We start from the raw sequence: 26,172 nt of genomic DNA on the forward strand, positions 1-26,172 counted from the left end.
CCCACATTTCCGCGTGTCAGCAATAGGCTGAAACAGAAGCATGGCTTCTCACGTGTCACTGGAGGCATCTGAGTGTGCGCCCCCTTTCCCGGTGCAATGACAATTTGCACCTGCTCGTGTAGAGGGGTACGGGTGAAGAGACCAGCATTATTAAGGGGATGGAGAGGCAAGGCCGCCAAAACCTCGCAGAGATACACCGTCGCAGAGACAAGAGACGGGGTGAAGACGCCTGGCTTGGCCTGTGGGAACTGGCAAGTCTCAGCTCTCAGACGCCCGAGCTTTTCAAGCCCGCCACAGCCGGGTTCTAGCTTCCTACTTCCTTTAAAGCCTTCACTGACTCTAAAACACCAAAAACAAAGACCCAATTAGCGCCGGAAGCCCGGGATGTAACCGTAGTCACCTGACCCTCCCGTCCTGACTCTGATTGGGGTTTGGAGATACGTGCCCCTCCCGGCGCCGCACGGCGACCCCGCCCCAGCAGCCTGAAGGGCGGGAACAGATGTGGGGGTACGACAGTATTGGTCGGTTTCCCCAGAAAGCAGCCAATCGGAATAGGCAGACTTCCGGCGCGAAGTGAGCGAGATCTCTGCGCGGCAGCCGTGGTCGCGCGGCGGGGAGTTTGGATCCTGGTTCCGCCCGCTTGGAGTCTGCGTGCGAGGTGAGTGCCGCGCGCGTAACTACGGGTCGATCTGCGCCGACCTAGCCCTGCTCTGGCTGTCCGGCCCGGAGCTGGAGGTAGCACGAGTTCTTCCGTTTCCTGCACTGGTTCGCCTCGCCTCGCTGAGTCATCTAGTCTGGCGAACATCCTGGGAGGACAGCAGATACATAATACGTTCCCAGATGGGAAAACAGAGGCCCAGGGCAGGAGCGAACTCTGCCAAGGTCTCCCGGAGCGTCGGAGGCCGAGCATGGGCTAGGACCCGGCATGTTCTTGCCCGTGTACTCCAGTGCCTAACATGATGCCCCGCACGGGGTAATCCCAGCCCAGACCTCTGACACTATTACCTCCGTGTCCCTCCTGGGGAACAACGAAAACACTTTGAACTTTTTCTATGGCCTTCCATAATCACGAACTGGGCTACTCTTGTTTTTGAGTGTCTACTGTGTGCCGTGTTCCTGGCACCCATGATCTTACAACTGTAGCTTCACGATATCCCAGCAAAGCGAAGTGATTAAGAATACCGCATCAGATTGCTTGGGTTCGAATTCTAGCTCCTTCACGCTTAGCTGTGTCTACTGCACGTTACTGAAACACTAAGTGTCTTGGTTTTCGTCTGTCATATGGGGGAAATGGTCTCTTCTACTTCCTGGCGTTTTTGTTAGGATTAAACGACTTAATGTATGCAATAATAAATACTTCGAAGACTACCTGTTACATAGTACATAGTAAGGGTTCTGTTATTATTACCCAGAGAAGCGGATGAAATTGTCCTCATTTTAGACATGGAGAATCTGAAGCATAAAGAGGTTGTCTCTGTACAGAAAGAGCATTTGGCGATTAAGTGCTAGAGATACAGAATTTGAACTAAGAGCGCCTGATTTTAAATCATGTCCCACAACATCAGGCTTTCTCCATAATCCCAACACTTTGGGAGACAGGCAGGCGGATCACCTGAGGCCAGGAGTTAGAGACTTGCCTGACCAACATGATGAAGCCCCCTCTCTGCAGTAAATACAAAAACTATCTGGGCGTGGTGGTGTGTGCCTGTGGTTCTAGCTACTGTGGAGGCTGAGGCACGAGAATCGCTTGAACCCAGGAGGCTGCAGTTAGCCAAGACTGCACCACTGCACTCCAGCCTGGGTGACAGAGTGAGATTCCTTCGTCAATCATTCTGAAATGTTTTATGCCTTTAAAAGAGAGGGAATAGGGCCCAATTTAACTTTTTAAATTTGGTTAGTGGGTACATGGGTGTAATTCTATTTTCTGTATCTTCATGTAAGACATATTAAAAATTAAAAGATATATATATCTTTTAATTTACATATTTTTTTCTAAGATAAAAAATGGATAGAATAAAAGAGGTCCAAGATAATCGTAGAATAATCCTAGGACTTAAGTGCTGAAAGGCCCTGAGGGTCTCCATTACCTGTAGGATAAAATCTAAACTCCTTAGCATGATACTTGAGGCTTTTGAACATTCTTTCTCTACATATACTATTCTACCTCAGCCTTTGTACCACTGATAGACTAGTCTTCACAACCTCAGTCCTGTCTGTAAAGTTCCACTTGTCCTTCAAGATCCAATTCAGTGTTCTTTGAAAAGCTTCTCTATCTTTTGCCTGTTTTTCCTTAATCTGGGAAGCCATAGTCTTTTAAGAAAAGACTTTCAAGCCTGTAATCCCAGCACTTTGGGAGGCCGAGACGGGCGGATCACGAGGTCAAGAGATCGAGACCATCCTGGCTAACACGGTGAAACCCCGTCTCTACTAAAAAAATACAAAAAAATAGCCGGGCGAGGTGGCGGGCGCCTGTAGTCCCAGCTACTCGGGAGGCTGCGGCAGGAGAATGGCGTGAACCTGGGAGGCGGAGCTTGCAGTGAGCAGAGATCTGGCCACTGCGCTCCAGCCTGGGCGACAGAGGAAGACTCCATCTCAAAAAAAAAAAAAAAAAAAAAAAAAAGAAAAGAAAATACTTGATTGTCGGACTTATCTCATTGCTTTGTAATTATTTGTTGACATGTCTATTTTCTGCTAGTCTATAAGCTCCTTGAAGGCAGTAATAATGACTTGCCCATCTCTGTACCTCAGTGCCTACCATGACTGGCACAGAGTAGTCACTGTAGATGTTAGCTGAATGAAAAATACAAGTCGAAGACCGAGAGTGAAAGTTCTTGGTGTTATGACATACCGACTTTGTTCTCTGGAATGACAGGGAACTATTGAGTTTACTTTGTTTAAAAATTCCTGTATTTTATTGAAACATATTCTCAATGTCAAGAAAAATATTCCAGTCATAATATTATCTTTCAAACACTTGAACTATTTTTATTTTCCATGAGCCCTTTCCAAATTTCAGCTATAAAATTAGTTATACAGATTTAGCTATACAGATTTCTTAGGTAGCTATAGCCTTAATGTATTCATAACTTAGTGTTTTTCTTTTTTCTTTGTTTTTTAACCTGACACTTGAGGAATTTTTTTCTTTTTTCTTTTTTTTTTTAAAAGACAGGGCTCACTGTAGCTCCAACCTCCCGGGCTCAAGTGATCCTCCCACCTCAGCTGGGAGTACAGGGGTGTACCACCACGCCTGGCTAATTTTTGTATTTGTTGTAGAGATGGGCTTTTGATTTTTTGTAGAGATAGGGTTTCGCCATGTTGTCCAGGCTGATTCGAACTCATAGGCTCAAGCAGTTTGCCCACGTTGGCCTCTCAAAGTGCTGGGATTACAGGTGTGAGCCACCACGCCTGGCCTGCTTTTTTCAATATTAAATCATTTCTTGGCTGGGCGCAGTAGCTCATGCCTATGACCCCAGCACTTTGGGAAGCCAAGGTGAGGGATTGCTTGAGCCCAGGAGTTCAAGACCAGCCTGGGCAACATTGCAAAACTCCATGTCTACCAAAAAATAAAATAAAAATCTGAACAAATTATTTCTTTTAACGAATCAGTCGTCATGCTTGTCATTTATCTTATAAATTTTCGCAATATTCCTCTCTCTTTGGCTTAATAGGTATGAAATGATGCTCCATGTTATTAATTATTAGAAAAATTTGACAATTTTTTCATAAGTTTACTTAGTGTATATATATTCTGGTGAGCTGTTGTGTTTATATTCCCTGAACATTTGTTCATTGGAACTGGATATTCTTTATATGTTTTTAATATTAATTCTTTATCTGTTATTTGTTGCTAATTTTTCCTTTTTTTTTTTTTTTTTTTGAGACGGAGTCTCGCTCTGTCGCCCAGGCTGGAGTGCAGTGGCACAATCTCGGCTCACTGCAAGCTCCGCTCCGCCTTCCGGGTTCACGCCATTCTCCTGCCTCAGCTTCCCAAGTAGCTGGGACTACAGGCGCACGCCACCACACCCGGCTAATTTTTTGTAATTTTAGTAGAGACGGGGTTTCACCATGTTAGCCAGGATGGTCTCGAACTCCTGACCTCGTGATCCACCCGCCTCGGCCTCCCAAAGTGCTGGGATTACAGACGTGAGCCACCGCGCCCGGCCTCCTTTTTTTTTTTTTTTTTTTTGAGATGGAGTCTCATTCTGTTGCTCAGGCTGGAGTTCTGTGGCATGATCTCAGCTCCCTACAACCTCCGTCTCCTGGGTTCAAGCAATTCTCCTGCCTCAGCCTCCTGGGTAACTGGGATTATGGGCACATGCTACCGCGCCCAGCTAATTTTTATATTTTTGGTACAGATGGGGTTTCACCAAGTCAGGCTGGTCTCAAACTCCTGACCTCAGGAGATCTACCCACCTTGGCCTCCCAAAGTGCTGGAATTACAGGCATGAGCCACTGTGCCCAGCCTAATTTTTTTTTATATGTTTTTATTGGCCAGGCGGTGGCTCACGCCTGTAATCCCAGCACTTTGGGAGGCCTAGGCAGGTGGATCATGAGGTCAGCAGTTCAAGACCAGTGTGGCCAACATGGTGAAACCCCATCTCTACTAAAAATGTAAAAGTCAGCTGAGCATGGGGGCACACACCTGTAATCCCAGCTACTCGGGAGGCTGAGACAGGATAATCACTTGAACCCAGGAGGAAGAGATTGCAGTGAGCCGAGATTGCACCACTGCACTCCAGCCTGGTGACAGAGTGAGACTCCATTTCAAAAAAAAAAAAAAAATTTATTATGAGACCAAGATACATTTGTAAAAATATACATAATTTGGCTGGAAACCAAGAGTTACAGTGGCTCACACCTGTAATCCCAGCACTTCAGGAGGCTGAGGCAGGTGGATCACTTAAGGGCAGGAGTTCGAGACCAGCCTGGCCAACATGATGAAACCCCATCTCTACTGAAATACAAAAATTAACCGGCCATGGTGGCCCATGTCTGTAATCCTGGCTACTCGGGAGGCAGAGGCACGAGAATCGTTTGAACCTGGGCAGTGGAGGTTGCAGTGAGCCTAGATCACGATCATGCCATTGCACTCCAGCCTGGGCAACAGAGTGAGACTCTGTCTCAAAAAAATAAAATTAAAAAAAAAAACTTACATAATTTAAAGAATAGTTACAAAGAAATTATGAAGTTTAGTTATGCATAAAAATTATATTGTATCCATAGTAAACGTGAAGACTCAGTATAAAATTACAGTTATACATAATCATCATCTAGATCAAGAAAGAAGTAGAGTATTACCAGGATCCCAGGACGCCAGAAGTGTATCTTTCTCTTCATACCTCCTCCTTATGTTAACTATTGTCCCAATTATTTATTTATTTCTTTTGAGATGGAGTTTTGCTCTTGTTGCCCAGGCTGGAGTGCAGTGGCATGATCTTGGCTCACTGCAACCTTCGCCTCCTGGGTTCAAGCGATTCTTCTGCCTCAGCCTCCTGAGTAGCTTGGATTACAGGCGCCTACCACCATACCCGGCTAATTTTTTCTATTTTTAGTAGAGACGGGGTTACACCATGTTGGCCAGGCTGGTCTCAAACTCCTGACCTCTGGTAATCTGCCCGCCTCAGCGTCCCAAAGTAGTGGGATTACAGGCATGAGCCACCGCGCCGGGCCCTATTGTCCCAATTTTTATGATAATGCTTTTCTTGTCTTCGTAGTTTGCCCTGATCTATGCATCTGTAAATAATACAGTTTAGTTTTGCATGGTTTTGAGCTCTATAAATGGGATGATACTATATGTATTCTACTGAGTCTTTCTAGTTTGCATCATTATGTTTGTGAGATTCTTCCATGTTGTAGATATAGTTTTTCTTTCTTTTTTTTTTTTAATAGTAATTTTGGCTGGGATGGTAGCTCACTTCTGTAATCCCAGCACTTTGGGAGGCTGAGGAAGAAAGATCTCTTGAGGCCGGGAGTTCAAGACCAGCCTGGCAACGACAAATTTTAAAAAATTTGTCGAGCATGATGGCATGCACCTGTAGTTCCAGATTCTCCAGAGGCTGAGGCAGGAGAATCACTTGAGCCTGGGAGTTTGAGGCTGCAGTGAACTATAATTTTGCCACTGCACTCTAGCCTGGGTGACAGAGCGATACTTTGTCTCTAAAAAAATTTTTAATTGTTTTTCTTAACCTCTTAACAGAGTTTTACATGTATAGTACCACATAGCCACAATGTTGTATGGCAGATCTCTAGAATGCATTACTGAAACTTTATACTTTTTGATTAACAACTTCCCATTTCCTGAAAGCCCCTATGCTGGCGACCACTGTGCCCCTCCTTGCGTCTATGAGTTTGCCTATTTTAGATACCTCATTGCAGTGGAATCTTGCAGTATTTGTCCTGTGACTGGTTTATTTCACTTTGCATAATGACTTCAAGGTCCATCTCATGTTGCAGGATTTTTTTTTTAAATTTATTATTTAATTTAATTGTATTTTATTATTTTTCAGACAGGGTCTTGCTCAGCTATACAGGCTGGAGTGCAGTAGAATGATCGTAGCTCACTGCAGCCTTGAACTCCTGGGCTCAAGTGATCCTTCTGCCTCAGCCTCCCAAGAAGGTGAGACTACAGGAGTGCACCACCATGCTTGGCTAACTTTTTTGTTTTTTGTAGATTCTGGGTCTCACTATATTGCCTAGGCTGGTCTTGAACTCCTGGGCTCAAGCAATACTCCTGCCTTGGCCTCCCAAAGTGCTGGGATTCAAGCATGAGCCACTGCATCTAGTTGATTTGTTTCTTTTTAAAGGCTGAATATTTCATTTTATGTGTATACCACTGTAAAGAAAACTCCATTTCCTCTGTACTCTGTACCCATATAATAATTCTTCACTTCTGTCACCAAATGTGTGGTGTTTTTTTCCCCACAATAGTTCAGTTCTTTAGCAGACACTGGGTGTCCTACATTTAGCTCAGTTCTGACTCTAACTGCCAGGAGTTAGTGCAGACCCCATATGTTAACTCCTCCCTGTCCACCCCCATTCTAGACCCCTTACTTCACACTACAATCACAAGTGGTAAGTCCTCCACATTCAGCTCACAGAACAGTTTCCTTACTAGATTATCAGCTTATTATAAACAACTCAGAAGCAGCCAGCTGCAAGAAATACACAGGACAAGGTATGTGGGAAGGAGTGTGGCACTTCCATGCCTTCTCCAGGCACACCAGCTTCCCACCGTCTCTACATGTTCTCACCAACCCAGAAGCTCCCTAAGCCCTATCCTTCTGGATTTTTATGTGGGCCTCCTTACCTAGACATGACTGATTAAATAATTGGCCATTGGTGATTAAGTCACTTCCCAGCCCCTTTGTCCTCCACAGAGGAAGTTTTGTTTTGTTTTTTGAGGAGTCTCACTCTGTCACCCAGGTTGGAGTGCAGTGGTGTGATCTGGGCTCACTGCAACGTCTACCTGCTGGGTTCAAGAGATTCTCATGTCTCAGCTTCCTGAGTAGCTGGGATTATAGGCGCGCACCATCATGCCTGGCTAATTTTTGTATTTTTAGTAGAGATAGGGTCTTGCCATGCTGGCCAGGATGGTCTGGAACTCCTGACCTCAGGTGATCTCCCTGCCTCGGCCTCCCTAAGTGCTGGGATTACAGGCGTAAGCCACCATGCCCGGCCCCTAGAGGAAGTTTTTATTGAATTAATTACAAACTGATAGGTCAAAGAGTGTGTATGTTTTACCTTACTATGTAATACTAAATTGTTTTCAGAAGTGCTTGGACTCTCACCAGTGTATTAGATTTTCCGTTGCTCTGCATACTGGCTAATGCTTTATATTATATATATTTTTATTTTCCAATCTGGTATATTCACGTATAGTAGTATTTTTCTGGTAGCTTTAATTTCTCTGATTGTTAGTGAAGATGAGTACCTTGATGTGTTTATGGGCTATTTCCTCTTTTTTACAGTCCCTTTTTAAGTTTTCTGTCTTCTCTGTTGAGTTGTCTTTGTTTTATGTATGTATAAACATATTTATATATAGTTATCTACATTTTTATATGTACATACATACACATATGTATAGCAAATATCTTCTACTTTGGCTTTTTAAATGGATTTAACATAATTTTAGTCAATGATTTTTTTCATTTTTACATTTCTTTAAATTGACATAATTGTACCCCAATAATTTATGGGGTTCATAGTGATATTTTGATACATATACTGTATAATGATCAGATCAGGGTAATTAGCATATCTGTCATCTTAAGACATTTATCATTTCTTTGTGTTGGGAGCATTCAATATCCTCCTCCTAGCTATTTGAAACTGTATAGTACATTATTGTTAACTGTCATCCTGTAGTGCTACAGAACACCAGAACTTATTCTTCCCATCTAGCTGTAATTTTGTATTTTTTTTTTTTTTGAGACAGAGTTTCACTCTTGTTGCCCAGACTGGAGTGCAATGGTGCGTTCTCGGCTCACTGCAACCTCTGCCTCCTGGATTCAAGCAATTCTCCTGCCTCAGCCTCCCAAGTAGCTGGGATTATAGGCATGTGCCACCACCCCTGGCTAATTTTGCATTTTTAGTAGAGACAGGGTTTCTCCACGTTGGTCAGGCTGGTCTTGAACTCCTGACTTCAGATCATCCACCCACCTCGGCCTCCCAAAGTGCTGGGATTACAGGCATGAGCCACCACACCCAACCAATTTTGTATTCTTTAACAAGTCTCGCCCTATGCCTTTCCCTCTACCCTTCCCAGCTTCTAGTGCCCTCTGTTCTATGTTTTACTTCTATGAGAGCAACAATTTTTAGGTTCCACATATGAGTGAGAACATGTGGTGTTTAACTTTCTGTTCTTTATTCCACCTAACATAATGTCTTCAGGTTCCATGTTGCTGTGAATAACAGGATTTTATTCTTTTTTATGGCCGAATAGTATTCTGTTGTGTATATGTACTTTTTTTTTTTTTTTTAATTCATTCAGTGCTTGTTGAACACCTTGGTTGATTCCATATCTTGGCTATTGTGAATAGTGCTGCAATAAGCATGGGGGTGCAAATGTCTCTTTGATATACTGACATCTTTTCCTTTGGATAAGTGCTCAGTAGTGGGATCGCTGCATCATATGGTAGGTCTATTCGTAGTTATTTGAGGAACTTCCATACTATTCTCCATAGTGGCTGTACTAGTTTATATTCCCACCAGCAGTGGAAGTGTAAGAGTTCTCTTTTCTCTGCATCCTCACCAGCATTTGTTATTTTCTGTCTTTTTGATAACAGCTGTCTTAACTGGGGTAGGATGAGACTTCATTGTGGTTTTTTTGTTTGTTTGGTTTTTGTTTTTTTAATTTCTAAAATTTTTTGTAGAGACAGAGTCTTGCTGTGTTGCCCAGGCTGGTCCTGAACTCCTGGTCTCAAGCAGTCCTCCTGCCTCAGCCTCCTAAAGTGCTGGATTCAACGCATGAGCCACTGTGCCTGGCCCTAATTGTATTTTTGATTTGCACTATTTTTTTTTTAACATCTTTTATTGTGAATTGTTGTATGTTATATTTCGTAGACATAACTTGTACATGAATGAGCTAATATAGTAGGCCTGAAACTGGTACCTTCAGAAAAGCCTGCTTGCACAATTGGTCCCTGGCTATGTCTGGGAACTTGGCTTTCGAAACCTTTCCTACACTGATCAGGTTGTTTTGCCCACTGTAGCCGCTGGTACCTGTTTTCCTTGTGGGAGTCTGAAATTTTGGTGGGAGGAAGGTGCCTAACTGACCTGTCCTCAATAAAACCCCTAGATTCAGAGTCTCTATCCAGCTTCTTTGGGGCAGAAACAGTGCACACGCATAGCTGCATTTTCACTGAGAGAGCGTGTACTGTCTCAGGAGCTGGAGAGCATGGGAAGCCTGCACATGAATTCCTACAGACACTACCTGATGTGTTTTTTTCCCTTACTGATCTGGCTGTGTATCCTTAAAGTGTTTATGATGTAATAAATGTTAGCTGTGAGTACAACTGTACGCTGAGTCCCATGAGTTCTTCTAGCAAAGTATTGAACTTAGCTATTAAGTTCCTCTAGGAAAAAAAAAAGCTGGAATTTGGATTAGAAATGCATTAAGTTATAGATGAATTTGGGGAGAATTAGCATCTCAATATTGTCTTCCAATGTGAATATGGTTCATATGATTGTTTCCTCCCTCCTTGACTTCTCTTAACAACTTACAATTTTCTTTTCTTTTTTTTGAGACAGGGTCTTGCTCTCTCTCCTAGGCTAGAGTAAGTGGTGCAATCATAGCTTACTGGAGCCTCGACCTCCTGGGCTCAGGTGATCCTTCCACCTCAGCCTCCTAAGTAGCTAGGACCATAGGCACATGCCACCATGACAAACAAATTTTTTTTTTTTTTTTTTTTTTCTTGCTCTGTAGCCCGGACTGGAGTGCAGTGGCCGGATCTCAGCTCACTGCAAGCTCCGCCTCCCGGGTTCCCGCCATTCTCCTGCCTCAGCCTCCTGAGTAGCTGGGACTACAGGCGCCCGCCACCTCGCCCGGCTATTTTTTTGTATTTTTAGTAGAGACGGGGTTTCACCGTGTTAGCCAGGATGGTCTCGATCTCCTGACCTCGTGATCCGCCCGTCTCGGCCTCCCAAAGTGCTGGGATTACAGGCTTGAGCCACCGCGCCCGGCCAAACAAATTTTTATATTTTTGTAGAGACAGGGTTTTGCTGTGTTGCCCAGGCTGCTCTCAAACTCCTGGACTCTAGTGATCCTCCCACCTTGGCCTCCCAAAGTGCTGGGATTATAGGCATGAGCCACTGTGCCCAGCCCTATTTTCTGAATAGATATCATGGACATAATTTGTTAGATGTATTTTTGGGTATATAATATTTAAAAAAATTTTTTTTGTTTTTTGAGACAGTGTCTCACTTTGTCGCCCGGCCTGAAGTGCAGTGGCGTGATCTCAGCTCACTGCAACCACCACCTTCCAGGCTCAAGTGATTCTCCTGCCTCAGCCTCCCGAGTAGCTGGGATTACAGGCACGTGCCACTACTGCCACCACGCTCAGCTAATTTTTGTGTTTTTAGTAGAGACAGGGTTTACCATGTTGGCCAGGCTGGTCTCAAACTCCTGACCTCAAATGACCCACCCACTTTGGCCTCCCAAAGTGCTGAGATTACAGGCATGAGCCACCACACCCGGCTGGGTATTTAAATTTTTGATGTCATCGTAAATAAGTTTTCTGACATTTTATTTTTTGTTTATTGGTGTTATAGAAAAACAATTTATTTTTGTATATTGACCTTGTCTCCAGCAGTCTTCCTAAACTCACTGTATTAGTTTTCTATAGCTGCTGTGATAAATTACCATAAACTTAGTGGCTTAAAACAACATAGAGGCTGGGAACATTGGCTCATGCCTGTAATCCCAGCACTTTGGGAGGCCAAGGTGGGAGTATCACTGGAGCCCAGAAATTCGAGACCGGCCTGGGCAACACAGTGAGTCACCGTCTCTATTTAAAAATAACAACACAAGGTGGCTCATGCCTGTAATCCCAGCACTTTGAGAGGCTGAGGCAGGCAGATCATCTGAGGTCAGGAGTTTGAGACCAGCCTGGCCAACATGGCGAAACTCCATCCCTACTAAAAATACAAAAATGAGCCAGGCATGGTGGTGCACGCTTGTAATCCCAGCTGTTCAGGAGGCTGACGCAGGAGAATCGCTTGAGCACAGGAGACGGAGGTTGCAGTTTGCCGAGATTGTGCCACTGTACTCCAGCCTGGGCAACAAGAGTGAAACTCAGTTTCAAAATAAATAAATAAGATAAATAAAAACAACAACAACATAGATTTATTATCTTACAGTTGTGTAGTTCAGAAGTCTGAATGGGTTTCATTGGGCTAAAGTCAAGGTGTTGGCAGGCTGAGTTCCTTTCTGGAGGCTCAAGGGCAGAATCCATTTCCTTCCCCTTTTCAGCTTTTAGAGACTATTCATATTCCTTGACCCCTGGCCTTCCTCCTCCATTATCAAAGCCAGCAACTTTGAGTCCTCCTCAAGTTGCCATCTTTCTGGTCTGTCATCTTATTTTGTCTTCCACTTAAAAAGACACTTGTGATTACATTGGGTCCATCTGGTTAGTCCAGGATAATCTTCCTATTTTAAGGTCAGCTTATGAGCAGTCTTAATTCCATATGACAGTAATTCACCTTTGTCATGTAACCAAGCATATTCACAACATCCAAGGATCAGGATATAGACATCTTTGGATGAGTGTGGGAGACGGGAATAGTGGTGGTGGTCACATTATTCTGCCTCCTGCACTAACTTAAGATTTTTTTTTTTTTTTTTTGAGACGGAGTCTTGCTATATCACCCAGGCTGGAGTGCAGTGGCATTATCTTGGCTCACTGCAACTTCCGCCTCCCGGGTTCAAGCAATTCTCCTGCCTCAACCTCCCAAGTAGCTGGGACTACAGGCACGCGCCATCATGCCCACCTAATTTTTTTTGTGTGTATGTGTTTTTAGTAGAGACGGGGTTTCACTATGTGACCAGGCTTATCTCGAACTACTGACCTCATGATCCACCCACCTTGGCCTCCCAAAGTGCTGGGATTACAGGCTTGAGCCACCGCTTCCGGCCAAGAATTTTAATAATTTAATCTGAAGAGTCTTTTAGATGTTCCACACACAAAATTATAGCCTTTGTGAATATTAATGATTTTACATCTTTCCAGTTAACATGCCTTTTATTTATTTTTCATGCTCTACTGCTCTGGCTTGTACTTCCAGTGTATATCAGGTAAAAGTGGTAATAGTGGCATTCGGAATTGTCCCTGATCTAAAAAGAAAAGCTTCCTAAATTTCACCTTACTGTATTCTCTCTGTGAGGTTGTAGAAGTTCCTTTCTATTCCTGTTTGATAAGAGTTGTGTTTTTTTTGTTTTTTGTTTTTTGTGTTTTTTTTGAGATGGAGTCTTGCTCTGTCACCCAGGCTGGAGTGCTGTGGCGCAATCTCAGCCCACTGCAACCTCTGCCTCCTGGGTTCAAGTGATTCTCCTGTCTCAGCCTCCCAAGTAGCTAAGACTAGAGGCTGCGCCACTGTGCCCAGCTAATTTTTGTATTTTAGGTAGAGACGGGGTTTCACCATATTGGCCAGACTGGTCTCGAACTCCTGACCTCGTGATTTGCCCATCTCAGCCTCCCAAAGTGCTGGGATTACAGGCATGAGCCACCACACCCGGTGTGATAAGAGTTTTCATTGTGAATAGATTCCACTGTGAATGGATGTTTGATTTTATCATATGCTTATTCTGGACTTCTTGAGACAATGATATGATTGTTTAGCTTTAATGTTGTGGTGAGTTATATCAATTCATTTTTAAATGTTCAACCACTTCTGAGTCATTTTTGAGGCAACACAACTTAGTCTTGGTATTTTTTATTTTATTTATTTATTTATCTTTTTAGACAGGGTCTCACTGTTACCCAGGCTGGAATGCAGTGGCGTGACTTAAGCTCACTGCAGCTTCCATCTCCCAAGTCATCCTCCCATCTCAGCCTCCCAAGTAGCTGGGACTATAGGCAAGTGTCACTATGCCCAGTTAATTTTTATAAATTTTTGTAGAGATGAGATTTAATCACACTGCCCAGTCTGGTCTCAAAATCCTGAGCTCAAGCAATCCTCCTGCCTCGGCCTCCAAAAGTGCTGGGATTACAGGTGTGAGTCACCATGCCCATGGCTCTTGGTTTATTTTATACATGGCTAGATTTACTTTGCTAACATATTGTTTGGGACTTTTGCGTCTACATTTATGGATAAGAATTAGCCTGGAATTTTTCACTGATGAGCTGTCCTTGCAGGACTCAGTATCAGAGTTATGCTGGCCTCATAGAATGAGTTGGGGAGTTGTTTCTTTCTATATTTTGGAATAGTTTATGTAAAATTGCAGTATTTTACTGCTATAAGTGCTCAGAAGAACTCACCTGCGACACTCTCTGGTCTTGATGCTTTGTAGGTGGATTTTTGACCATCGATAGGACTTCTTTAATGGCTATGAGGCTATTAGGTTTTCTGTTTATTTTTGAGTGAGTTTTGATAAGTTAATTTTTAAGGAATGTGTCCATCTCATCTAAATTTTAAAATTTATTGATGCAAAGTTGTTCATAACAACCTAATGTTATCTTTTAATGTCTATGGCATAGGTAGTTAAATCTCATCTTTCAATCTATTCTTCTTTTTTTTTTTCCACTGGAGACAGGAGGTTTTATTGATGCTGAAGGGGGTAGGAAAGGCCCCCAGAAGCATGGGGGCTGAGTCAGTCAGCAAATGCATAAGGCCTGGGCACAGAGGAGCAGGTTAGGGTACATTCACCCTCTCAGGATTCTGTGGCTCCCTCATTGGAGAAGGGAGAGAGCATCTTGGGGGTGCAATTCCAAGAGCAGCCAGGACAGAGGTTAGAGATGGCTGAGAGCCCCTGACCTGAGGAGGCACCACAATAGGCAAGCCAACAACTGTGTGGAAAGCTGGATGAACTGGTCAGCAGTGGAAAATGGGAGGCGGCACTGGGTTGGCCTCTTGGGGAGGGGTCCAACCTTGGCTTGGATGAGCTCATGAGAATACCTAGTGTTCCCAACCAGAGGGGGGCAGAGCCCAAAGCTCCTTTCTCTGCAGGCCTCCTTAAGGGGAAAAGGCGCTCAGAGAAAAAAGCATTCAGGGAGCCCCCTGGAAAGGGGTGCCAGAATTAGTCCTTAAGGCACAGCTGGGGTGGACAAGGCACCAAGGTGCAACTGGTGGGGGAGGGCAGGGGCAGCCTCCAAGCCAAGTGCCAGGGTCACAAGAGGACGCAGGACCACCCACACTTGATCGGCGTGGGGTTGAGCACAGCCGGGACAGCCTCGGCGAACACTTCCTTGACACCATCCTGTTGCAGGGCTGAGCATTCAAGGTAGCACACAGCGTGGATCTGCAGCGTGGGTCTGCAGTGTGATGGGTGCCTGGCCCGGCTCCTTGAGGCGCCGTAGGGTGTAAGGCTGGGCTCTCAGGTCCTTCTTGGTGCCCACCAGCAGGATGGGTACATCAGGGCAGTGGTGGCACACCTCTGGAAGCCACTTGTGCCGCACCTTCTCATGGGAAGGCGGACTGGCAATGGAGAAACAGATGACGAAGACGTTGGCCTGATGGTAGGAGAGTGTGGCGGCGGTCATACTCCTCCTGGCCCGCAGTGTCCCACAGGTTCAGGTTCACTGTGCGCCTGTCAGCTGCGTTCTGCGCGCTGTAATTGTCGAACACAGTGGGGATGTACTCTTTGGGGAAAGCGTTAGTTGTGTAGCAGATGAGCAGGCACGTCTTGCCCACAGCTCCATCACCCACCACCACGCACTTGATGCTCTGCATCGTGGGTGCAGTTGCTGTAGTGGAGGCAGTGCCTCCTCTCTCTTCCGGACCGCTCTGGCTGCAGTGACCTGGTGCCATCCCCGAGCGACTCCGGGCTCGAGCTCAGTCTCTTCTTTTTATGTCTTTTCACAGAACATAATCTTCTCTATTAGGCTGTTATGTTATTGGATTGATCTTCTCTATTCTATATCTATTATTTTTTACTCTTAATTTTTTTTTTTTTTTTTTTTTTTTTTTTTTTTTTTTTTTTTTTTTTTCCCCGAGACGGAGTCTCGCTCTGTCGCCCAGACTGGAGTGCAGTGGCCGGATCTCAGCTTACTGCAAGCTCTGCCTCCTGGGTTTATGCCATTCTCCTGCCTCAGCCTCCCGAGTAGCTGGGACTACAGGCGCCCGCAACCTCGCCCGGCTAGTTTTTTGTATTTTTTAGTAGAGACGGGGTTTCACCGTGTTAGCCAGGAGGGTCTGGATCTCCTGACCTCGTGATCCGCCCATCTTGGCCTCCCAAAGTGCTGGGATTACAGGCTTGAGCCACCGCGCCCGGCCTTAAATTTTTTAAAAATCTATTTATTTATTTATTTTGAGACCGGTTTATGAAACTGGCTAATTTTTGTATTTTTGGTAGAGATGGGGTTTCACTATGTTGCCAAGGCTGGTCTTGAACTCCTGGGCTCAAGCGATCCACCTGCCTTGGCCTCCCAAAGTGCTGGGATTACAGGCATGAGCCACTGCGCCTGAGCCTCTTATCTTTACAGCTTCCTCCTTTTTATTTTCATCAGGCTTATTTTTTCAGTTTCTTTCTTTTCTAGTAATTAGGATCATCCATTTTCTTTTTCTTTTTTTCTTTTTTTTTTTTTTGAGACGGAGCCTCACTCTGTCGCCCAGGCTGGAGTGCAGTAGCCGGATCTCAGCTCACTGCAAGCCCCACCTCCCGGGTTCACGCCATTCTCCTGCCTCGGCTTCCCTAGTAGCTGGGACTACAGGCGCCTGCCACCACACCCGGCTAATTTTTTTTGTATTTTTAGTAGAGACGGGGTTTTCCCGTGTTAGCCAGGATGGTCTGGATCTCTTGACCTCGTGATCCGCCCGTCTCGGCCTCCCAAAGTGCTGGGATTACAAGTGTGAGCCACTGCGCCCGGCCTGGATCATGCATTTTCTTGTAACTACTTCTTTAGTTGCATGTTACATATTTTTATGTGTAGACTTACATTATACAGTTAAAAATACATTTGAATACTCACTATGATATCTTACTTGACTGATGGCTTATTCACAAGTATATTTCTTTATTTTCAACACAAAGGGATTTTCTAGATCTCATTTATTTTGAAGTTTTAAAAATTTACAGGAAAAAAAACCCTACAGAAAAGTTGAAGAATTAGTGTAGTATATCATCTTCCCAAGCAAACAATTTACATTCATAAAAATAGTTCATATATTAGGTCACAAGGAAGACATTAGTAATTTCATAAAGTAGAAATATTATAATTATGATCACCATGCAACAAAACTAGAAATTAAAAATGAAATTTATAAAAAAGCAGAAAGGCCCTTCCATCTGGAAAACTGAAAACAACTATTGGATGTAAGGAAAATAGAAACTGAAATAAAGGATTTCTGAAACTTAACGAAATGAAAACACAGCATATCAGATTCTTAAAACAAAAAAAGGTAAGGCACTTATCAGGGGAAAATTTATAATCTTTAGTACATATTATAAATGAAGGAAGGGAAATAAGTAAATTCCAAACTTAGAAAGTTAGAAAAAGAAAAACAAGTAAAGGAAAGCACAAGAGAATAAATAATAAAGATAAAAAGAGAAATTAGTAAGAGAACAGAAAAACATCTGATTCAAAAATTAAGATTTTTATCTTGGCTGAGCGCCGTAGCTCACACCCGTAATCCCAACACTTTGGGAGGCCGAAGCAGGCAGATCACGAGGTCAGGAGATCAAGACCATTCTGTCTAACATGGTGAAACCCCATCTCTACTAAATACAAAATCTTAGCCGGGCATGGTGGCGGGCGCCTGTAATCCCAGCTACTCGGGAGGCTGAGGCAGGAGAATTGCTTGAATCTGGAAGGCAGAGTTTGTAGTGAGCCGAGATCGTGCCACCGCACTCCAGCCTGGGCGACAGAGCGAGACTCTGTCTCCAAAAAAAAAAAAAAAAAAAAAAAAGATGTGTATCTTGAATTGTTTAATGAAGCAAATAAATTAACCTAATAGAAATTACAAATATACAGAATAACAAATGATAAGTGGTAAGTAACCATTGACAAAGGGTAGTTTTTATAACCAGATTAATTTACATACCTTTACGTAAACAAATTTGAAAACTAAAATGAAATGGATAATTATGTGTGACAGTATAGTTTACCAAAATTGACTCAAGTAGATATTGGAAGTTAAATAGCACAATTTCCATTGAATAAGTTTTTGAAGTTACGAAATAACTATCTCACTGAAAAATAAAAAACATGAAGTCCAAATGGTTTAACAGGAAAATTCTGCTACATTTATGGAGTTCAAATAATCCTAATGCAAAATAAATTGTTTTAGAACATAGAAAAGGGCCCGGCGCGGTGGCTCAAGCCTGTAATTCCAGCACTTTGGGAGGCTGAGACGGGCGGATCACGAGGTCAGAAGATCGAGACCATCCTGGCTAACAAGGTGAAACCCCGTCTCTACTAAAAAATACAAAAAACTAGCCGGGCGAGGTTGTGGGCGCCTGTAGTCCCAGCTACAAGGGAGGCTGAGGCAGGAGAATGGCGTGAACCCGGGAGGCGGAGCTTGCAGTGAGCTGAGATCCGGCTGCTGCACTCCAGCCTGGGTGACAGAGCGAGACTCCGTCTCAAAAAAAAAAAAAAAGAACATAGAAAAGAAGGAAAACTTCCAAATTTTTTTTTTTTTTTTTTTTTTTTTTTTGAGGCGAAGTCTCGCTCTGTCACCCAGGCTGGAGTGCAGTGGCCGGATCTCAGCTCACTGCAAGCTCCGCCTCCCGGGTTTACGCCATTCTCCTGCCTCAGCCTCCCGAGCAGCTGGGACTACAGGCGCCCGCCACCACGCCCAGCTAGTTTTTTTTTGTATTTTTTAGTAGAGACGGGGTTTCACCGGGTTAGCCAGGATGGTTTCGATCTCCTGACCTCGTGATCCGCCCGCCTCGGCCTCCCAAAGTGCTGGGATTACAGGCTTGAGCCACCGCGCCCGGCCAACTTCCAAATTATTTATTTTCTAAATGGCTTGGTATTGTAAATGCTGATTTAATTGTCTGTCTCCAGTTGTTGAAGGGCTAAAGTGAAAGAAAGTAAAACATCTTAAAACACTTTTTAGTTCTTAGACCCTCTTTTTTTTTAAGTAGTTTTATTGATATAGACTGCACACATTTAAAGTATATAATTTGTGCAGTTTTGACATACATACATCATCACGATAATCCAGTTAATGAACATATCCATCACTCTCAAAAGCTTTCTGATGCCCATTTAATTCTGCCTTCTTGCTCTCTTCTTGCCAGACAACCGCTTATCTGGTTTCTGTCACTGTAGAATAATTAGCATGTTCTTGGACTTTTAATAAATGTAATAATACAAGTATATATTCTTTTGTATCTCACTTCTTTTACACAGCATAATTATTTTATATCAGTTTTTATGAAGCAAGTATAAAACAAATATTTAACATACAAATTAAAGGGCCGGGCGCGGTGGCTCACGCCTGTAATCCCAGCACTTTGGGAGGCCGAGACGGGCGGATCACGAGGTCGGGAGACCGAGACCACCCTGGCTAACACGGTGAAACCCCGCTCTACTGAAAATACAAAAATTAGCCGGGCGCGGTGGCGGGCGCCTGTAGTCCCAGCTACTCTGGGGGCTGAGGCAGGAGAATGGCGTGAACTCGGGAGGCGGAGCTTGCAGTAAATGGAGATCGCACCACTGCACTCCAGCCTGGGCGACAGAGCGAGACTCCGTCTCAAAAAAAAAAAAAGGTAGCACAAAGAAAATTACAGATGGATATTAGGATATTATATATAAAAATTATGTAAAAGTTCTAAATAAAATACCACCAAACAGAACAGAATCCAGCACTCTATTACAAAAATATTAGCTCATCACCAAGATGTATACTAGGAATGCAAAGATGGTGTAACATTAGAATCATCAATGTAATTCACCATATTTAGCCTAAGGAGAGCACTCATATATTTACTTTTATATGTGTTGAAAAACCTTTGACAAGATTCAACACCAATATATAGTAAAAACTTAAGAAAGAAAAAAAAAAAACTCTTAAGAAATTATATTATAATCAATACTTCTTTTTTTTTTTTTTTTTTTTTTTTTGAGATGGAGTCTCACCCTGTAGCCCAGGCTGAAGTGCAGTAGCATGACCTCAGCTCACTGCAACCTCCACCTCCCAGGTTCAAGCCATTCTCCTGCCTTAGCCTCCCAAGTAGCTGGGATTACAGGCGCCCACCACCACTCCTGGCTAATTTTTGTATTTTTAGTAGAAATGGGGTTTCACCATCTTGGCCAGGCTGGTCTCAAACTCCCAGCCTCAGGTGATCTGCCCACCTTGGCCTCCCAAAGTGCTGGGATTACAGATGTGAGCCACCATACCTGGCCAATCAATACTTCTTAATGATGGTATTCGCTCTCTCTCTCTCTCACACACACACACACCCCACCACATACACAGAGAGAGAAAGGGAGAGGGAGAGGGAGGGAGGGAGGGAGGGGGGGAGAGAGAGAGACAGAGAGAGAGAGAAGAGAGAGAGACAGACAGAGACACTTTATTCCTAAATCTTGTATTTTGTCTAATAGGAAAATACTGGAGGCATTTTTACTAAGATTGAGAAAAAGGCAGAGATACTCACCAACTCCACTTGTATTTAACCTTGTACTGGGGGCTTAGGCAGTGCAGTTAGATAAATCAATTAGAGGCACAAGATTTGGAAAATAGAAAGTAATGTTGTCCCTACTTGCAGGTGATATGGTAGTGTATCTGGAATACTGCAGAAAATCAATAGTGAAACTAAAACAAAAAAGGAATTTTATAAGAATATGCAAAAATCAGTGGTCTTCATATAGACAGATAACAAGTTTGAATATATAATGGAGGGTAAAATCCCATTTACAGCAACAAGAAAAAGAGAAAGTATTTAGAAGATTAAAAACATGTAAAACCTAGGTGAAGAAATCTTTAAAACACTTCTGAATAACAAAAGTAGCCTTAAACAAATGAAAAGAATCATTTATTCTAGGATAGGACAACAACATCATAAAAATGCCAGTTATACCTAAGTTAATATATAAATTTAATGCAATCTCAATATAAATATCAACAGAGTTTTTTCTGGCACTAGACAAGTTGATTCTAAAGTTCATATAGAAAAATAAACATACAAGAATAGCTAGGAAACAGAAGAACTACAAAGAGAAAGTAGACTTCCAGATATTGTAACATATTGCAAAGCTTCTATCATGAAAATATTGTGATATAGACCAATGGTATAGAATAGAAAGTCAAGAAGTAGTCTCCTAAACACATAAATTTAGTGTATGATAAAGGTGGTTCTGAAATTATTAGGGCAGAGACGGACTTTTTAATAAATAGTGCTGGGACAACTTGTTAGCCACTTGAAAAAACAAAATTATATCTATACTTTGTATCAGATACAGGAATAAACTCCAAATGAACCAGAAATCTAATTTTTTTAAAAATTACCTACTAGAAGAATACATAGATGAGTTTTCTATAACCTGAATGTGGGGAAGGGCAATAAAAGAGGGGGGAAAAATTGGCTACATTGAAAAGCAAATTCTTGATTACAAAAATGAAAAACACCATAAGCAAATTTAAAAGATAGATGAGAAACCAGGAAAAAATATTTGCAAAATACGTTTTAAAGACCTACTATCCCTAGTCTAAATTGAGAGAAAAAAATACCAAAATTGGATTAAAAAGGCAGAATACATGACCAGATACAATTTTTAAAAAATATTTAAAAATAGGCCGGGCGCGGTGGCTCACGCCTGTAATCCCAGCACTTTGGGAGGCCGAGGCGGGCGGATCACAAGGTCAGGAGATCGAGACCATGGTGAAACCCCGTCTTTACTAAAAAATAGAAAAAAATTAGCCGGGCGCAGTGGCGGGCGCCTGTAGTCCCAGCTACTCAGGAGGCTGAGGCAGGAGAATGGCGTGAACCTGGGAGGCGGAGCTTGCAGTGAGCCGAGATTGCACCACTGCACTCCAGCCTGGGCGACAGAGCGAGACTCCGTCTCAAAAAAAAAATAAAAAAAAAAAATAAAAAATAAAAAATATTTAAAAATAGAATAAAGTGTCTCTGTTAAATATATGAAGAAAATATTCAATTTCACCTAAAATAGGTAGTATAAATTTAAAGCTGCACTGAAATACCACTTCTCACCTATCAGCTCTGCACTAATTAGAAAGCTTCACAAGAAGCCCCATTGGTGAGGCTGTGAGGAATGCAAACTTGTAAAACCCCCTTTGAGGGAGAATTTGGCAGTCCAGCAGACTACACATGCATTTGCCCTTTGACCCAGCCATTCCACTTGTAGGAATATTCCCTAAAGATACATTTTCTTTTCTTTTCTTTTCTTTTCTTTTCTTTCTTTTCTTTTCTTTTCTTTTCTTTTTTTTCTTTTCTTCTTTTTTTGAGACAGGGTCTTGCTCTGTTACCCAAACTGAAGTGCAGTAGTGTGATCTTGGCTCACTGCAGCCTCAGACTCCTAGGCTCAATTGATTCCACCTTGGCCTCTGGAGTAACTGGGACCACAAGTGCATGCCATCACGCCTTACTAATTAAAAAAAAAATGTTATAGAGACAGAGTCTCACCATGTTGCCCAGGCTGGTCTTGAACTCCTGGACTCAAGCAATCCCGTTGCTGCCTTCCAAATTGCTGGGATGACAGGTGTGAGCCACCATGCCCGGCCTTACGTTTTCAACAGTAGGGAAATATGAATGCACAAAGTTATTTGTTGCAGCATTATTTGTAATTGTAAAATATCGGAGAATACTTCAAATGTCCATACAGGAAATTTGTTGATAAATATCTACACAATGGAGTCCTGTACAGCTGTAAAGAAAAATGAGGAAAATCTTTACAAACGGGTATAGAGTGATTTCTAACATATGAATGGAAAATGTACATACAGTGTGCTATTTTTTATGTAAGAAAGAAGGGAAAGAGACTAATATCTGCTTATTTTGCAAAAAGAAAAACGGGAAAGATAAATCAGAAATTATTGAAATCGATAACCCACAGGAGGTAGATGGCAAAGGATGGAGTGGGAAGAACACTTCTCTGTGGGAAAAACAGTCTTTTATGTAGTTTTAACTTTTAGAACTATGTAAATGTTTTATATATTCAAAAATCAAATCCACAAGAACAGTACAAACACAAACTAATGTATTTCAAATGATGAATGTAGTCACCCTGAAGGTGAGGTGGGGATGACCAATCAAGTAACTTTTGAATATAGTACTTTAATTATGTACCCTTAATCTAAAGAAAGAAATGCAACTGCATTTTGAACTCTTTTTAGTATGTTTGTTTTGTTTTGTTTTGAGACGGAGTCTCGCTCTGTCGCCCAGGCTGGAGTGCAATAGCCGGATCTCAGCTCACTGCAAGCTCCACCTCCCAGGTTTACGCCATTCTCCTGCCTCAGCCTCCCGAGTAGCTGGGACTAGAGTAGCTGGGACTACAGGCGCCCGCCACCTCGCCCGGCTAGTTTTTTGTATTTTTTAGTAGAGACGGGGTTTCACCTTGTTAGCCAGGATGGTCTCGATCTCCTGACCTCGTGATCCGCCCGTCTCGGCCTCCGAAAGTGCTGGGATTACAGGCTTGAGCCACCGCGCCCGGCCTAGGTTTGTTTTTTTAGTGACAGGAGTGTAGCAATTTGAAATTACTTCCTGTAGTTTCAGATTAAATAAATGAATAAATATATGATGGTTTTTTTTCTATGAGTTTTAAGATAGATGGTTACATCAATGGATGTATAGATGTAGATACCGAAATAGATAGAAGTGTTTATGTTTCCTAGATCTGTCTACTAAAAGGGCCTAGGAGCAATGATATGCAAGTAGCAGATCATATCTAATGACCAGGTCTTAGATTTTAAATATTTTTCCTCATTAAAATAAATGAAGGCTATTTGGGGAAATGGTGATTCTATGGCTGAAGCAGGGAAAGTACAGGAAGACCATGAATGTTGTGCCAGGTAGTAAGAAAGTGCCTGATGGGAAGGGCAGAGGAACCAATGGGTTGAAGAAGAAAACAAGAGACATTAGAGTATATCTTGAGACAAATGAAAACGAAAACACAACGTGCCAAAACTCATGGAATACACTGAAAGCAGTACTAGGAAGGAAATTTATAGCTACAAATGCTTACATTAAAAAAGAAAGATCCAAAATCAACAACTTAACTTTACACTTAAAAGAACTGTAAAAAGAACAAACCAAACCCAAAGCTGGCAGAAACAAGAAAATAATAAATATTAGGGCAGAGATAAACAAAACAAGAATAGAAAAGCAGCAGAGAAATTGACAAAACAGAATTGATTCTTTGAAGTGATAAAAAAAATTGATAAAACTTTAGCCAGATGGACTAAGAAAAAATAAGAAAAATTACTGAAATCAGAAGTGAACACGGGGACATTATAACTGATTTACAGAAGTAAAAAGATTTATAAGAGAATACTGTGAGCAAATGTATGCCAACAAATTTGATAACATAAAAGAAATGGATAAATTCCTTAAAATACATAACCACCAAGACAGAATCATGAAGAAACAGAAAATCTGAACAGACCTATAACTAGTAAGGAGATTCAGTTAGTAATCAGGAATCACCCAACAAAGAAAAGCTCAGGGCCAGATGGCCTCACTGGTCATTTCTAACCAATATTTAAAGAAGAATTAACCCCAATTTTCCTCAAACTCTTCCAATTAATGATATATTTGATAAAGGGTTAATACCCAGAATATATAAAGAATTCCTCCTCAGCACTTTGGGAGGCTGCCAAGACAGGAGAATTTCTTGAGCCTAGAAGTTGGAGACCAGCCTAAGCAACATAGTGAAACCCTGTCTGTACAAAAAATTTAAAAATTTGCCAGGTGTGGTGGTACACTGCTGTGGTCCCAGCTACTCAGGAGGCTGAGGTGGGAGGATCACTTGAGCCCAGGAGGTCGAGGCAGCTATGAGCTGGTGCACTCCAGCCTGGGTGACAGAGTGAGACCCTGTCTCCAAAAAAAAAAAAAAAAAAAAAAAAAAAACTCATACAGCTTGACAAATAACCCATTTAGAAAATGGAGAAAGGATTTGAATAGACACTTCCCCAAAGAAGATATACAAATGACCAAAAAGCAAATGATGCCCATTATCACTAATCATTAGAGAAAGGCAAATCCCAGGAGATAAGACGTCACACCTGTTAGAATGCCTGTTACAAAACAAAACAACAAAACAACAAAACAACCAGAAAATAACAAGTGTTGCTGAGGATGTGGAGAAATTAGGATGTGGAAAAATGGGAAGCCCTGTGCATTATTTACAGCAATGTGAAGTGGTGCAACCACTGTGGAAAACAGTATGGTGGTTCCTTAAAAATTAAAAATAAATTACCATATGATTCAGCGATTCTCAAAAATATATTTGTACACCCATGTTCATAACAGCATTATTCACAATAGCTAAAAGGTGGAAGCAACTCTAATGTCCTTGAATGGATAAGCAAATGTGGTATGTATCTACAGTTAGATATTATTCAGCCTTAAAAAGGAAGGAGCGGCCAGGCGCAGTGGCTCACACTTGTAATCCTAGCACTTTGGGAGGCCAAGACAGGTGGATCACGAGGTCACAAGTTCAAGACCAGCCTGGCCAACATGGTGAAACCCTGTCTCTACTAAAAATACAAAACAAAAATTAGCTGGGCTTGATGGCGGGCACCTATAATCCCAGCTATTCAGGAGGCTCAGGCAGGAGAATCACTTGAACCTGGGAGGCGGAGGTGGCAGTGAGCCGAGATTGCACCACTGCACTCCAGCCTGGGCAATAGAGCAAGACTCCACCTCAAAAAATAATAATAATAATAAAAAAGGAAGGAGCCTCTCATGGTGACTCACACCTGTAATCCCAGCTACTCTGGAGGCAGAGGTAGGAGGATCATTAGAGCTCAGGAGTTTGAGGCTGCAGCAAGCTCTGATCTTGCCACTGCACAAAAAAAGAAGGAAATTCTGACACGTCTCATAACACAGATGAAGCTTGAGGACATTGTGCTGAGTGAAATAAGCCAGTCCCAAAAAGGCACATACTGTGTGATTCCACTTACAGTGTGAATATAGTATGATTCCCATACTGTATGAGTCGGCTGATGACAAACTTGTTTTTTTGATAATCTGGAAGTGTCTTTATTTCTTGTTGCTTTTTAAATAACAGCTGTATTGTTTTTAAATTAGTATTTGTGATTTTTTTGAGACAGGGTCTTGCTCTGTTGCCCAGGCTAGAGTGTAGTGGTGCAATCACAGCTCACTACAGCCTTGACCTCCTGATTGAGCTGTTCTCCTACCTCAGCTTCCCAAGTAGCTGGGACAATAGGCATGCACCATCATTCCTGGCTAATCTTTTGTATTTTTGGTAGATGAGGGGTTTCACCATGTTGCCCAGGCTGCTCTCCAACTCCTGGGCTCAAGCGAGCCCCCCACCTCAGCCTCCCAAAGGGCTGGGATTACAGGCATGAGCTACTGTGGCCGACCTGAATGACAGG

General features: G+C 42.6%; 1 protein-coding gene and 1 pseudogene across 3 annotated transcripts in view; one reads left to right on the forward strand and one right to left on the reverse strand.

The window, feature by feature from the left end:
* The first annotated feature begins 537 nt into the window (after positions 1 to 537).
* The window catches only part of BLM (BLM RecQ like helicase), a 115,318-nt gene continuing 89,683 nt past the window's right edge, over positions 538 to 26,172 (forward strand). For 2 of the 3 annotated variants that reach the window (XM_007990458.3, XM_037987659.2), the window contains exon 1: positions 538 to 658. The gene's annotated coding sequence lies outside the window, so the exon portion shown is untranslated. Of the gene's footprint in view, positions 659 to 6,506; positions 6,617 to 26,172 lie in introns of all 3 variants that reach the window. The other variant, XM_073013000.1, reaches the window with a different exon arrangement.
* LOC140710651 (rho-related GTP-binding protein RhoG-like) lies at positions 13,205 to 15,532 on the reverse strand (annotated as a pseudogene).

Source organism: Chlorocebus sabaeus, chromosome 29 (genome assembly GCF_047675955.1).
Source record: "Chlorocebus sabaeus isolate Y175 chromosome 29, mChlSab1.0.hap1, whole genome shotgun sequence".
In the NCBI taxonomy this organism is placed as follows: domain Eukaryota; kingdom Metazoa; phylum Chordata; class Mammalia; order Primates; family Cercopithecidae; genus Chlorocebus; species Chlorocebus sabaeus.